General features: G+C 37.2%; 1 long non-coding RNA gene across 1 annotated transcript; it reads right to left on the bottom strand.

Annotated features, from left to right (window-relative positions):
• Nucleotides 1-6,646: 6,646 nt before the first annotated feature.
• LOC127868818 (uncharacterized) lies at nucleotides 6,647-10,307 on the bottom strand. The gene is made up of 3 exons (XR_008044259.1): nucleotides 10,144-10,307; nucleotides 9,644-9,843; nucleotides 6,647-6,959 (listed from the first exon to the last, which is right to left on the bottom strand). It is a non-coding gene; the product is annotated as an uncharacterized LOC127868818 (long non-coding RNA).
• Nucleotides 10,308-16,635: the final 6,328 nt, after the last annotated feature.

The following is a 16,635-nucleotide window of genomic DNA, read 5'->3' as shown; positions in this document are numbered from 1 at the left end:
AGTGGATACCCATTGTTGTTGTTATTTTTTATAGATCGTTGTCTAAATATCGTTATGTTAATGAAAATGTGAATGTTCTTATGGCGCTCTAAATGATTAAGACTGGTTAAATAATGGGATTTACCAGAATGTTGAAACTTTAAACAGGTGCATGTCAAGATTTAAAGTAAATATAATGACTCCGGGCTAGTAGTAGTTAATTAATATTGAAACGGTTTAAACTACAGAATTGAAGTATATGGTACATGATTTGAGTATAATTACTTTTTAATTTGCTTTATGACTTTGAAATGTGTTGTGTACATTCAAATGTACGCCCCATGCTATAGCTAGATTGGTCATTGTCTGCTCGGGTACTTTTTAAATGTACCCCGGTACTCCTAAGTATACTGAAACGTACCCGGGATTTTTAACGCTAAATTGGTCGTTGTCGTCTATTTGTTTTGTCTATTTTGTAATTATGTTCATATTTTTGTCAATATTCTGTAAATGGCCTCAATATTATCGAAACTCCTACAAAATAAAGCATGTTGAGGAAGGTTATGTTCAAAGATTTTTTTCGTAATCCGTAGCGCGTTTTATGACATCAGGTTTTGGGCGGGAATATAACTCGGTTACAGTCTAAATTGGCCGGGGACGAGTTAGTATATTTTCCGTACCCGGGGTACATTTAAGTATACTAAAGAGTACCCAGTGTACATTTTAGAAGTACCCAAGCCGACAATGGCCCATCGAGCCATAATATGCCAGTTGAAAGAGAAAGATTTAATAATGTAGAAAGTGACCAATAAGTGTATCATTTTTTGGTGTGGTACATAAATATTGGTTCCTGGTTTACTACATCTGTCTATTTTGTATTGGTTCCTGGTTTACTACATTTGTCTATTTTGTATTGGTTCCTGGTTTACTACATCTGTCTATTTTGTATTGGTTCCTGGTTTACTACATCTGCCTATTTATATTGGTTCCTGGTTTACTACATCTGTCTTTTTAGATGGTCGCTTTAGCGACCGTCTAAAGTGCTTAGTGTAAAATTCAGGTCGGTACGGCCTAGGTATGATTAACCCAATTCCCGCTTACTACGCGCAAGAAAGAGTTGTATAATTTATGCAAGAGGTTTGAGTTCTCCAAATATGTTTATTCACAAATGGAAACACTATATTAATATCGTGTTAAATGCAATAGTTTCGAATGGTGTTTTATAGAAAAGAATAAAAAAAAACAATGATCGTATTGTACGTGTCGCGGAGGAGATTGTTTATGAATGATTAAAATAGTCCACTTTCTGCTGCGTCTGCGTGAAATAGTATTTTCGCTCATCTCATTCATAACTCTGAGGCTGGCGATAAACAAAGGGGAATCCGGGTGAGAATAACGCACTAGTATAAGGTTACGCTTGTTTATATTCACAGGTCTCAATTAATAATACGTTGACCACGAGTTCAACAATTATTACAGGGATACGATAGACAACATAAAAAATGTTTCATTATCGCTGAAACTGTTAAAAAAACATTTTAATATAACAAGAATATTCTCTAAAAAATGTAGTCTTGCTGTTTTGAAATAAGGTTTGGAATTTTGGTTTCTAAATAACTTAATTCAAAACAAAAGTTTAATGATAGTGTTTTTTTACTTGTTAGTCGCATATTTACCGCATTATAATGTGTGTTATAATAGGCAAACCATACATTAGTAAAATTCAATCTGCCTTCGCACATAGAAGGAATGGGTCAATTAGGTGCTGCGTTTCCTTTGCTTACTTCAATTAGAGGTCAATTCTTTACGTAATAGCAATCACAAGGTTCCGGCTTCAAAGGAATTGCGGAGCGTTCTTACATAATAAAAGTCGTAGTCGCATGGTATCTGCGTTTAGCGTCCTATTTGGTCACGTGGTTCTTTTTCGCGGGTGTTTTGGCATTCATGATATGAGGCTATTAATAGATGCGCCTGTCGATAAACAAAGGAAAGTTTACGGGTTATAACAACGCAATAGGTTACGCTGTCACATACAACTCAATGACGTAGTACAGGTCGTAAATTGAGAGATTCGGGAAAAAGTTGACGCTTATTTATATTCTCAATTTACAAAATGTTGAACATAAGTTCAACAATAACTTCGGCGATACGATAGACAAAAACAAAAAAAATGTTTCATAATCGCTAAACCCGAATATAACAAACAATTTATAATAATAATACGAATGACCTGTTTCATAACCTCGTTCATGCTACTACAGCGGGTATTTCTGGAAAACGTTCTTTGGTTCTCAACAGATAGCGGCGATCTTTTGTATTTACGGGTGCAAGCAACGCAATAGTAGAAGATTAGTAGAAGGTTTAGCTTGTTTATATTCACAGTTCTCAATACATAAGACAGTTGGATATGAGTTCATCAATTACTACAGGCATACTACAGGCAACCTCGAAAATGCTTTATAATCGCTAAAACCAAAAACAACTAAATATATTATATTAAATATATTTATAACAGTAAATGTATTTTAAAAATGTAGTCGGCGTATACGCTGACTTTGAAATAAAGTTAGCAATTTACTTTTCTAAATAATTAAATACAATTAAACAAAAGTTACACTATTATGTTGTGTTTTTCACCTGTAAGCTGCATATTCACCGCATGAAATGTGTGTTAGCATTGTCAAACCACACATTAGTGTGAGTAAATAAAAAATATACTACGGGAGAGCACTTCATATGTGACCTCATATGCCTTGTTATGAGTATCTTATTTCACTATCGAAATATATCGTATGTTTATATTTGATTTAAACGCAGTTTTCTTTCAACACATTTAAATCACACCTCAATAGCGTCGTCATGCGAAAATGGGTCTTATGCGTTTCGGCAAGCGTTTGTTAAACCCAACATGTGCTTTTGCGCAGTCAGGCCATAGGCGATGCTGTTCGCTTTAAAATCACTCAATATGTTATGTTTCTCCTTACCAGAAGGATGGATAGCTGAGTGGGCTATTAATATGATGGGCGCATATGGAATAAGACCCATTTTCGCATGACGAGGGTCATTACAAATTTCATTGCGAATTTAAAATGCCACATTTAAGAACAATGCTTTTTGATACAAAATTGAATTCAAAATAGCAAACTTGTTAATAATGGCAGCCTATCCACACATTAAGGAATGATTTCCAGACGTGCTGACCAAGTACGGCAAACATTGTGGTATGATAATTAAACGATTTTCTCTTATCGTGACACTATACTATTTCGCTAATGATTGTTTTCTCATCTTGGAGGCGAAAGTGAAATTCTGCGAGATGGATTGTAACGCGTAATTGTAACAGGGCCACAATTTGTGTCGTTTGAGCATACAGAGAGTAGTCCGGAATTCCTTACACTTAACAGTGCTACATCCTTTGAATTGAGCACATACGCAGTGATGTAGCAAAAATTCAGAGGTTGAATCTCGAATCAGCTTATTAAATATTCGAAAATATTCATGCGTGTCTGTTGGCGTTATGTAAAAGTCACTAAGATGAAAACTTAAACAGCGACGCCTAAAAGCGCATCAGTGCTCTATACCTATGTTTATGTTAGCGTTGTTGACACCGTGTGAACTGCTCGGGTAACAAGTAAAGCATAAACAGCAATGTTTATATACTTTTATTCCTCCATATAAAGATACGAAGATTATTGTATATTTTGAATTTGTATATGGTGTCAAAAATCAAAAGTTTTGTACACGGAACTTTCATTATGAATTTATATTCTTGGTGAGATAGTCATTTGATATTAGAAAAAATATTCCTTTAATATGATGGTGACTGCAAATTTTCTTTATATTAAGTTCTCATTTCCATTTTCATCGTACTTTCTATGCTTTCAGAACTTCCAAAAAAGTATGTTGTTTTTATTTTGTCTTAGTTATTTCTATGAAATAATAAGGATGATAAAAAGTGCACACAAAACTCGACCCGTGCGCTATGACACACACTTTATAAAGTTGAATGGCGTGTGTTCATTTCAAACTTGCGATTGATTTTCAAAAATCAATTGCGTGTTAAATTATGCAATAGCGAACATCTTTAGTGCCTTCAGCGCTTTGATTATATTGGTTGCTGGTTTACTACATTTGTCTATTATTGGTTCCTGGTTTACTACATCTGTCTATTTTGGTTCCTGGTTTACTACATCTGTCTATTTTGGTTCCTGGTTTTCTACATCTGTCTAACATTGGTTCCTGTTTTACTACATCTGTCTAATATTGGTTCCTGGTTTACTACATCTGTCTATTTATATTGGTTCCTGGTTTGCTACATCTGTCTATTTATATTAGTTCCTGGTTTGCTACATCTGTCTATTTATATTGGTTCCTGGTTTACTACATCTGTATATTATTGGTTCCTGGTTTACTACATATGTCTATTTTGTGGTTCCTGGTTTACTACATCTGTCTATTTTGTGGTTCCTGGTTTACTACATCTGTCTATTTTGTGGTTCCTGGTTTACTACATCTGTCTATTGTGTGGTTCCTGGTTTACTACATCTGTCTATTATTGGTTCCTGGTTTACTACAGTTGTCTATTTTGTATGTTGTCACATGCCCACGTGGGCCGTGACTTATACATAAAGTCTCGAGTTTCTAATATCAATATTTCAAGTTTGAAGGCTGGAGTCTAGAGTTTCTAATATCAATATTTCAAGTTCGAAGGCTGGAGTCCGAGTTTCTAATATCAATATTTCAAGTTTGAAGGCTGGAGAATAGAGTTTCTAATATCAATATTTCAAGTTTGAAGGCTGGAGTCCGAGTTTCTAATATCAATATTTCAAGTTTGAAGGCTGGAGTCCGAGTTTCTCATATCAATATTTCAAGTTTGAAGGCTGGAGTCCGAGTTTCTAATATCAATATTTCAAGTTTGAAGGCTGGAGTCCGAGTTTCTAATATCACTATTTCAAGTTTGAAGGCTTGAGTCTAGCGACGCTTTTTGGAGCTTTCCACGTTAAATCACAAATAATATCATTTATACATATATGTATATAAGTAACTTTTGTTTGTATGATATCAAAATATAGACATAAAGCATACACACCGAAGCGATGCAATTTTGCATTGAACAACCTTATTTCGACTTTTTCCTTTTAAGTCCAGCGATGACATGAATATTTAATTATACGATGCTGTGCTTTAGATTTTTTTAACAAAGACAATGTGTTGCTGATTAGAAAGTTACGATTACGACGCTCTTCTATTCTATTTCTTTTCAATTTGAATCGCAATTACATAAGTGCGGTTATTTTTTTATTTACTCTTAAATGTTTGGTGAATATTTTTTGGCCAAGTGTGAAGGTTGGATTTCCTTAAAACCGGCGTTTTGTTCATGTTTCATTCAAACTTACCAACATACATAGTTTGTCTATAACCGTAAGATCAAACATATCGTACAAATAAAATATTAATGGAGATTCACCATGAAACATTATAAAAAGAATATGTTGTAAAAGATTTACGGAAGATTAGTGATTTTTCGTCCAATCTTCATCAACATCGAGCAGTGTGTCTATGACCATAATAACGTTATGCTACATTTTTCTTTTGCCTAGTTTTATGTATACCCATCGATATTTATTGTAGAAATCTCTTCAGTATCTGCATTTTTTCTTGGGTTTCCATCGATTATATCAAAACGAGTGACTGCTTCTTGTTCTGCATAATCCCTGTAAGTCCTATTAATTCTTATCCCACCACTTCTACCCATGTTAAAAATAAAACTGCCCCGTATCCATTATGCATACTAGGTTGTTTACATCGGGCACTGGAAAACTACATGGAAGTTGTTTCTTCCGTATATTGTAATATCCCCTTGTTAACAAACTAATGCGTCTCATGTGGCCAATGGTCAGGCATAGGGGAATTGATCACGGTTCTTTCGATGCTAGAATACTGTACTATACATCTCTTCAATGGCTCATATCTCTCGGCACCGGAACTTGTATAAGGGGAAGTAGAGGAGATCAAAGGTTTAGAAACGCATAGCCTGTAATTTTTAGTTATTTTTAGGAAATCGACTTGTTTCTTCACAAATATGCCTATAGTGCTGAAAGAGGACGAATATGTATATATTTTTTCAAACATTGACCACATTGCAGTATAATAACATACATTATGATTTATACCTTCAGTAATCTATAGAATGGTAGTTGGGCATCAATCATGTAAAGTTTATGTACTACAATCAGGATTCTGTAATGCAAAACAAATCTGTATCACATGTAACTGTAACAACGATATTGGGGTAGAGGCATTGACAAGCAGTTGATGTGGTAGGTGGATATATATATATAAGCCTCCTTTTGGGAAAACGGGGCTTTTTGCATTTACGTTAAGTCAGGTTAGCCTGCGCTGTCCGCCTAAATTGGATTTTCGCTAAGAAGTGACATCTTTTAAACGAAAAATACCATAAAAACGAAAGTTGTCGTCTCTTTTTAACCAGGCGTATATACGCTCATGCGTTAAACCCCGTTTTCCCGGAGCGAGACTCATGCTAAACATTACGACACGGGTTTTCTTTATGCGTGACACACTTACATGTATACCTAAAATGCTAAAACGATGGATGTAATTATAACAAACGTTTATTTTTCTGCACAATAATTCAAGCACTTCTATATAAAAAAAATAACTGCTTTAATATATATTGATGAACATTTATTACAAATACGATGAAAACGTTCACGTTAAACCTCCTTAGCCCGCGCTACAACTCATGGACACGTTTCTTAACTGATGGTTTATTGTGCGACATTATTTTTTCCTCTCTATCCATTTGTCTCGCTTTCTGACTTAGGTACTTAGTAATGTTCTCGTTGAATTCGCTCCCTTGTCCGTTCGCCATTGTAGCGGAATACATCATAGAGAACGATGACTTCGGACAATTTAAAAGGGCGTTGCCTGTATTTGTGTCCGCTGCTTCACTGTGATTACTGCAAATGACCAAACACACACACGATATTAGATTAGAAACGCAGTGTACACAATACAATAATTTAGTATACCAAACTCAACAAACTATACATCATTTATCAAGTCGATTGCTTGAATCTGGAATGCAGTGTACAGATTAAGACAATATCGTATCCCAACCTTACCAAATTGACCTTTCGACAGCCGATTGATTGACAGGCTTATTAACCAATCAGATTACTGCATAGATTAGGCCCGTTTCTATCCGCCATTTTGTCCGTCAAACTCGCCGTTGTTCGTCACATAAGCTTATACGTAATGCTGTGTTTTAAACAAAGAAAATGGTTAAAAGGTGCTGTTATGGCACTTGTTATTCAGACACAATGTATCCAGAACGGTTAAAAGATGGAACTACGTTTTTTCCGTTCCATTAACCGGGTACTAATCTTAAAAAATGCAAACGTTGGATTCGTCTTTGTAGTCGTCTCAACGAACAGCTTAATCTCAACATATTAAGCTATCGCCCGAAAGCAAAACACCTCGACGTTTGTTCGAAGGTCGTCATAATAAGATACTACGCGAAAATAGAATATGTAAGTTTTGCACCGGACACGCTATAGAAAACCAGTATCACTTTTTACTTGTTTTTCCTCTATATAGAGAAATTAGAAAGGAACATTTAAAACCATATTTTCAAAGGTGGCTAACGTTAAATAAATTTGACATTCTAATGCAGTCGGCTAATAAAAAAATATTCTAAACTTTGCTAACTAGATTATTAATGCTAATGAAATGCGTAATAATAAAGACAATCAGTTATAATTTTTAATAATATCACATAAAATAGAGCATTTTTATTTCTTTCGGTTTAAATCTTCCGAATTTAATGTAGCTAGTTGTATATCGTTAAAAGTTAAGAAACTATTTTAAAATGCGCATGTAATTATCAATAGTTGCCAATAAATGTCATTTTACACCATATGTGGGCTTTCTACTAATCCGTTATCAAAACAGATGCCGCAAACTGTGAATGACCCTTGACACTTTGATAGCCAGTCTGATTAGCGAGGTTTTTTTTGTACATGAAAATTCTTTCAACTTCTTATATTTTAAACATTGCAAAAAATAGTTTAAGAGGAAATTAATAATATATTGTGTATGTTACTTTTTTGACGAAATTGACTATGTTACACGATTATAACAATGCTCATGGGTCATTTTGACCAAACGCATTATAGATATGTGTTATATCGGATTTCAATATAACGTTCTTTGTCTTCTTATAGAATAAATTTACTTACCTTTGCCACATTTGCAATATTGCCATCGGTTGCAAAATTAACGGCTTTTAATTAAAAAACTGAAACATCTATTACTCAATGAAAAGTATTGTGACAAACGACAATGCATTCTGTATGTGATAATTTGCGATAATTGGCCGACTTTGACTATAGATTAACGACTTTTAAGTAGACTTATAAAAAAGTTATGACTATTTCATAGATATGATAATTATATTCAGCATAACTATTCAATGATAATAAAAATATTGTATGGCCTTTCTGGTATACCATGAGGCGTTTTTGGTTCACTGATGCGGACTTTTTGGGAAGCCTTTTTGGTAAACGGCCTTTCTGGTACTATATCTTTGAGGGGAGCTAAACACCTATTTGATACATTACATTTAACACATTTTAAATAAAACATGATAGCAATAGAAACATTTCATGTAATTTGGACCGAAATCTTTGTGAATATCTTCCAACGTACCGATTCGCGTAGCCAGTTTTATGACGGACTTCGGCGGAGTGACCTCCCTTGAAATCGGGGGGCGTGATTCACTCTCGCTGTTGAAAGGTCAATTGATACTATGGCCTTGGTTATTAATAAAGGGTATTGCTTGAATCGGTAATTATTCAAGAATACTACTACGTAAAACTAATACCGGTAAGCGTAACCTAGAAATTCAAAATTCGCCAAACATAAACAATAACTATTAAGTAATTAAAACGTTGTTACTTGTACAGTTTGAGACGTATTCGGTCGAATAAGGACTACGATTGCTATCGGGCCAATAAGCATAGTCCTGTGAGGTACACGTAAACAGCCTGTATTACAGGCTAAATTCCATAACACGTATTCATCAGTAATAAAAGACAATCTTTCCTGACAAGAAATATTAAATAATTCAAACGTTGTTCCTTGTACAGTTTGAAACGTATTTGGTCGAATAAGGACTACGCTTGCTATCGGGAGAATAAGCAGTCTTGTGATGTACACGTATACAGAAAAAATCAAAAATACGTATTCATCAGTAATGAAAGACAATCTTACCTGACATGTACTGAGGACAGTCTGAGGTATTCGTTACGGAAACATTAACAGACTGTTTACATGCATTTAACAGTTCAAAAAAGAAGTGGGACAGCTTTGTTTATTTGAAAGGTGGCGGCAGTTCGATATCTAAAGAGTAGTTTAAGTTTAAACCTATTTATTTTAGTGCGAGTGCATCGAAAGCCTAAGGCTTATTGAACCGCTATCGATCCCTTTTCATGTGTAGAACCGGTACTTGGTATATATGAGGGAGATCTGAAGAACGCTTCTACAGTATGGATCGAACCCGTGACCTCTCGGTCATTAGGCGGACACAATATGCACTAAGCCATGGCGCTCTTTACATTGTAATTTAACCTATTCTACTTACACCCTTCTCTGCTTGTTAATCCAATGCCACAAGTATGCCACGAGGAGAAGAAGGCACACAACGGAGACCAACAAGTACGCCAACACATACTCTAGCATCCTTATGCGTCAAAGAAGATCAGGTATCATACGATGAAAACAAATTCATCTGTCCGGTTCATTGTTAATCAGTTAGGTAATCCTGTTATTTATTGCCTAACACTGCAAACATAAAGATGTAAACATAGTTCAAACTCATTTAAGATGTTTTTTAGTTAAAATATTAATTATCAACATAGTTAGCTTCATTTTAATATCAAACTTAAGAAACTATACTGTTGGTTATACATATATATATATATATATATATATATATATATATATATATATATATATATATATATATATATAAAATTATTAAAAGCTGTATAAAGAGACAGAATGCACATCTACTATATGTGTACATGTATACGAACTTCTATTTGACGAAATTTATTGAACAAGTTTACATTAAATGATTACCTTATGAGTGTTATCGACTTTACCTGTTTTTCAATATTTAACACAACCTAAAACACGTTAGATTTCAATATCGAAACCGGAAGTAAACAGCTAGACGATTGAATTTAAATTTTGCATGCGCAAATACTACTCGACTGTGGTGACTGTAGAGCGGGCAGATGTAACTTGATCTCATATGTCATGTTTCACTGATCATTCTGGTATATGAACTTAAAGGCACACTACATGATGAGAGCCTCGTTTTGGGAAAACTGGGCTTAATGCACGTGCGTAAAGTGTCATCCCAAATTAGCCCGTGCAGTCCGCACAGGATAGTCTTAGAATAACTGTAGCGACTCATTTTACAGTAGAAGGGGATACATCTTCATGATCTGTTTATCTTTATTATAAATTCTTAAATTTGATTAATTTAAATTGAAATCAACTCAATCCCCGACCATACTGGGGATCGAACCCGGGACCTCCCGGTTCCAAATCAGGCAGACACTCTACCGCGTCGCTATAAAAGCTAGCTCATATAGCAAGGCAGTATAAGTTCTCCTTATACCGAACCCTGCTACATATAGAAGCTTATAATTAAAGTAAATACAATCCTTGTTTAATAATTTACAAAATAAAATAAAGTTCACGAACAAAACATGTCGCCCATTTGGCAATAAGCGAAGGTATATTGTATCAAATAAAAGGAACAGGCAACATAAACAGAGGTTTCAAAACATCATATAATGCAACAATTACCAGAATTTCGGAAATTTGCTTATTCTAAACATGATATGATTTGTAGAGAGAAGATTTACAGTGAATATACTGTTTAATGTGTACGTATTGTTACCTTGAAAAACTTTGAAACAAATTTTGCTATCCTGCAATCCGCTCGGAATCAGTAACTCTCTCAATTCTACAGGCCAAATATATAAACAGTTATACGATGGTGGTCAGTCATCACATATACTAGTATTTTGTGTACATAGCTCTTTGACCTCCTCGTGCACGTATGTTGGCAGTTCTAACGGTACACTACTGGTTATTGGGAGATCGTTCATTACAATTGACTGTAAAACAGTTTCTGCGCATGTGCTAAATTGCAATAGGCCACGTGATAAGCGCCTGAGTTCAAAGATGTCGCTGCACGAATGCAATATGGCGTGGGTCCTGCAAAATCCGAAACGTTTTCTGGAAGGTGACAGCCCGGATTATGTTGACAACTTAACACATAAGGTCAATATGTTGTTCATACTGTTTATCTAGACAATCGCATATATAACGATGTGATAGATATTAATTTTATTAAATACACAGTATGTTTAAACTATCAAATTTTGTTTAACTTAATTGAAATTCAGATAAAAAAATAATTAAATAATGGCAATAAAACAAAAGCAAAATAAGTTAAATACAATCGCACACCCACTCGTGAATCTCCCACATGTAGACTCAACTATGGTGGTTGTGGATTGCCGATTGACATTCATCATCAGTATGGAGTTCTTCAGTCGTTAATGTTTCTCCCCGGAACAATGGGCAACTCGTGAGGGTGGGGCCACCGTAGCTAAGGTGTGAATATATATAGCTCTATTTATGCCAAGTTGCCTCTTCTCGTCTAAGCCATAACTAGCTCGACGACCGCCCTCCAGCTTGTCTCAGTTTTCGGATAGTCCGCTATCTATCACTGCCAGTAGACCCGACAGCTGACATCAGTCGGCACACGGATTGTGCGCAAAACGCTCTAGCGCCTACTTCTATGGGGAACAACCAAGTACGCCAGCCTCTTTGGTTGCAAGTTTCTAGAAGCTCTGTGTACTTGGCCTTTTTCCTCTCGTAATCCTCCTCGCATCTGGTTTTCCAAGTCGTTTTCCCGTCTCTGACCACATCACGGTGTCGGGCCTTGGGTGTGTCTGTACGATTCTTAAGAAGACCAGCTTCTTGTCAACGTCAACCTTCATGCTGCATCCGGTTGCGCCGTTGAGGATTGAGGTTTTCTGTGTAGGCTGTCTCTGTGCAGTTTCACCCGGCTTTACGAAGTTGATTATATGATGCCGCGGGGTCTACTGCGTTCGTTTTCCCTTTCTTGTTCAAGCCAGTCAGCCACCTCTCTGAGGACATTGTCGTGACGTCATCTGTATCTTCCTTGTGACAGAATTGTAAGGCAGCAAAAAAGAACATGTTCTAGAGTGCCGGGACGATCACAAAGTTTTCATTTAGGATCTTGCATGATTCCCCAACGTCAGTGATTTGCGTGTGATGGTGAGAGGTTATGGACTAACCTAAGGAGGAAGAAAATTCTGATGGAGTCATGCTTCCAATTTCTTCCCTAGTGTATTCCATGTTGCCCATGCTCCCTGTGTACCCATGTCTACCGCTCTAGATTGTCTCTTGTATTCTTCTGCCTTCCTGCCATGTGCCTGGATCATGGCGAGCCTCTCTTTCTTGTTTGCTCGGCTTCACAGATGTGTTTGTTGTTCCAATCCCCTGACGTCAGACAACAGTCGACCATTTACTGCTGGTGCGGATAACAATGTCTGCTTCTCGGATATGCTCATCTGGGAAGTCTCTTAGGGTGAGTACCAGTCTCGTCATGGCTGTCTTAAATTTTTCCGCAAGTGAGGACAGTGGGAGTTGAAGCTTGTTTCTTTTCCCGAACAGTCCTACGTTGGATAAATTGGGGGGGGAGGGGGTATTCCTAGCTACTTCCTTAGGTGTCGGCTGGTGGTCCTCTCTAAGGCTTCTATTACTGAGCTTGATTCCTCATACAGCATCATTGGCCAGATTAGTCTTGGTAGTAAGGCATGCTGGTATAGACAGGCTTTGAACTTCCCTGGAAGGTTGCTGCTGTCGATCTTCTTCAGTACCTTATCTACCTGGGTTTCAACCTTTCTGATATTGTCGCTGTCCTGCAGGCTTGCATTAAACTATTTCAAAAGACATTTGATAGGGCTCTTCATTATCGACGGTACCTTATTGTTCTGTACTTGGAGGATGAATCTATTTGTCGGTTTGCCCTTCTTGATGATCATAGATTAGGACTTTGCTGCCTTGTTTTTCATCCTGGCCAATGAAGCGACGTCTGTCATGGCAGTCAACATCCATCTCGCCTGTCCATGAGTAGTAGTGGTGAGAGTGAAATTATCCATGAAGCCTCGACTGGATGGCTGGTAGATCCCTGTTTCCGTCTTTGGTCCGCGTGTCTCACCGAGGGCTGCATTTATCAGAAGGTTCATTCCCATGATGAAGAGTATCACAGAAACTCTGTGCATCCGGTGACAATTCCTTTCTCCAACTTCTGCCAGTCCGTCATCTGGACACCTACGGAGAACCGGAGTTAGATACAATGCACGTAGCTCGTGTTGATTTTCTGGGTACTGGCTAGAACATGGTAGAGTTGGAGAGCTGTGTAAATCAACTGGTGAGGGATGGAACTATATGCATTGGCGAGGTTGAGCCAGACGACTGTGAAGTCCTTCTTACATGCCTATGCTTCTCGTATCAGTTGTTCTATCGCACTGGTGTGCTCTACCCAGCCTGATACACCGGGAAAGCCTCCCTTCTGAGCACAGGTTATGATATAATTGTTGGCTATGAGGTGAGTCGTAAGTTTTCTGGCGATGATAGCGAAGAAAGTTTTCCATTCAACGTTTAAAAGTGAAATGGTCCGGAACTGGTCGTTGTCCTTAGAGTTCTATTCCTTGGGTGAGAATATTCCTTCTGCTTCCTTCCAGGCTGCTGGTACTTTGCCTTTCCTCCATACCATTTTCAGGAGGCTTTATAACCTGTTTAATAGACGAGGGCACATCTTGTATATTTTGTTCGAGATGGCGTTAGGTCCAGGGGCAGAACAAAATCGTGCCTTCTTGATGATGTCCTTTACTTTCGCCAGTGTTGGCTATGAGTTTAACCTCTGGAGGTGCTGCTAGTACTATGCGATCACAGCTTCCTAAAGCGTCGTTTCTACTGACATCGGAATGCGTCTCGTGGAGGCATCTTCCTACCTCATCCACTGGGGATTCGAGGACTCCTGAGAAATCATTGTCTAGTAGATTACGAGCAAATTTTTATGTGCTAGCCGCGAACGCTTACCTCTTCTTAGTCCGCTCCCTTGCCTTTCTCCTTGTATTTTCCGCATTCCGCAGAGATTTCAACTGGGTGTGAGCTGTATCCCTTAGGTTGGGATATACCGAGGCGTTCCAGCAATGAACTCTCTCTGTAGGTTACAATATAGTTAAAGATTTCCTACACAAATTCAATGTAAAAGCAATAACTTTAACGAAAAATAAAGTCAAACTTTTGCGCATAGAGACCCTCATAACCATACCTTTTCTCGAAGAGCAGTCCAAGCCGAATTGATTTAAGCAATAAAAAAGATAGGTCACGCGGTATGTAAGAAAGAACTCGTCACGAATCAAAAGTCACTGTTTTACGGCCATGTATTTACCGGCTTCTATCCAGTTCATGAGGGTTTCCCGCCATCTGTCAAAGTCTTATGTAGTCTACAATCTTCAGATAAAAGAGTGAATTTCTAGTAAACAACAATGTTTTTCCTGCCACATGCACACAGAAATATACTAAAATAAAGTCATGGCAAGTGACCCTACAGAGAACCGTGTCTTCAAATAAATGATGTTCATGTTTTTAGAGAGTAGAGCATTGCACTCCAAAAAGATTAAGTATATTGTAACCTGTATCGACGCTTTAACTGTTTGAGTTCTCGTCTTATCGCTCAATGCGGGTTTGCCGTCATGAGGGTCTCTTTGGGGGGGGAGGGCCTTTGCTTTCTCTCTTCCTAACCGTTCCTTTGCTACAGAGTAGACTATGGTGGTGATGGGTCGAAGCTTCCGGTCCGCTGGTCCTTGCATTAATGCTTCTATGATAGGTTCCAGGTCCTCGTCTAGAAGTTGCCATAGCTTCTTGTTTCAGTACTGTGGCTCGACTCCTGACTGGGATACTCCAGCGTCTCACTGCTGACAATCCCGAATGAGCAGATCACTGTTTATGGTGTTGCATTCGTGTCGATTGGGCAGTCTGTTATGATTCCATAAAGTCAGTCCAAGTGTGTCTATCATTCCTCACATCAGTAGACTCTAGGGGTATCTTTCTTTGTCATAGTCTGTAGCTGGGTGGTGGGTGTGCTCTCACCCTAGTGTCACAATGACAGTCTGTTTCTGGTTGTAAAATAATTATGGTGCTGTATCGCTTTTTTGTGAACTAGACATAATAATTTAGGAAAAAATGTTTCGACTTTCAACGACAAACATACATTTCGTAAAATTAAGGAATACTTGTATCGAATTTGAAAGAACCACATAAATTCAATAATTCCAATATGCAAGAAAAATGATGCAAATTTTATAAATGTCCAATTTTGAAATGAACGAGATTTCCTAAATACATTCGCACTTTGTTGAATTTTTAATAATCGTTCCAATATGCAAGTGTAAAGCAAGTTTTAAAAAATTCCCATTTTGAAACGAGCGAGACTTCTTAAATACATTCGCACTTGGTTGAATTTCAAAAGTCACATAATCTCAATCGTTCCAATATGCAACAACAGGGCATGAAAAGCCCATAGTCGCTCACCTGAAATAACAAGATATTATTGGGACAAATCTTCTGACCCAGTTTCATGAATATCGGAAAATTAATGTGGCCTCTAGAGTGTTAACTAGGTTTTACTATAGCCAAATAAGGAAAAATGTCCCGCCCCATTGCAGCCATGTTTTTTCATCCAACCGGTATCATTTTTTAACTCTTCCAAGATATTATTGGGGTGAATCTTCTGACCAAGTTTCATAAAGAGTGAACAGTAAATGTGGCCTCTAGAGTGTTAACAAGATTTTACTATAACCATATAAGGAAAAATGCCCCGCCCCTTGGAATCCATGTTTTTCAAGCAAGCATAATTATTTTCGAACTCATCCAAGATATCATTGAGACCAATCTTCTGACGAAATTTCATGAAGATTGGACAATAAATGTGGCCTCTAGAGTGCTAACAAGATTTAACTAAAGCCATATATAGCCATATAAGGAAAAATGCCCCGCCCTTGGTGGCCATGTTTTCAAAGCAACCAAAACCGTTTTCGAACTCATCAAAGATATCATTGGGACAAATCTGACCAAGTTTCATGATGATCGGAAAATAAATGTGACCTCTAGAGTGTTAACAAGGTTTTACTATAGCCACATAAGGAACAAGATGCGTTTGTGAAACACAATGTCCCCCTATATGACATTGACCTTGAAGGATGACCTTGACCTTTACCGTTCACCACTCAAATTGTGCAGCTCCATGAGATACACATGCATTTCAAATATAAAATTGCTAGCTTCAATATTGCAGAAGTGACATTACATGAGCAATTTTGACCCATATATTTGACCTTGAAGGATGACCTTGACCTTTCACCACTCAAAATGTGCACCTCCATGAGATACACATGCATGCCAAATATCAAGTTGCTATCTTGAATATTGAAATACTGCAAAAGTGTACATTAA

The sequence above is a fragment of the Dreissena polymorpha genome, chromosome 2, assembly GCF_020536995.1.
Source record: "Dreissena polymorpha isolate Duluth1 chromosome 2, UMN_Dpol_1.0, whole genome shotgun sequence".
In the NCBI taxonomy this organism is placed as follows: Eukaryota; Metazoa; Mollusca; class Bivalvia; order Myida; family Dreissenidae; genus Dreissena; species Dreissena polymorpha.
The sequence above is the reverse complement of the archived record's forward strand: the minus strand, read 5'-3'. Positions and strand labels throughout refer to the sequence as shown.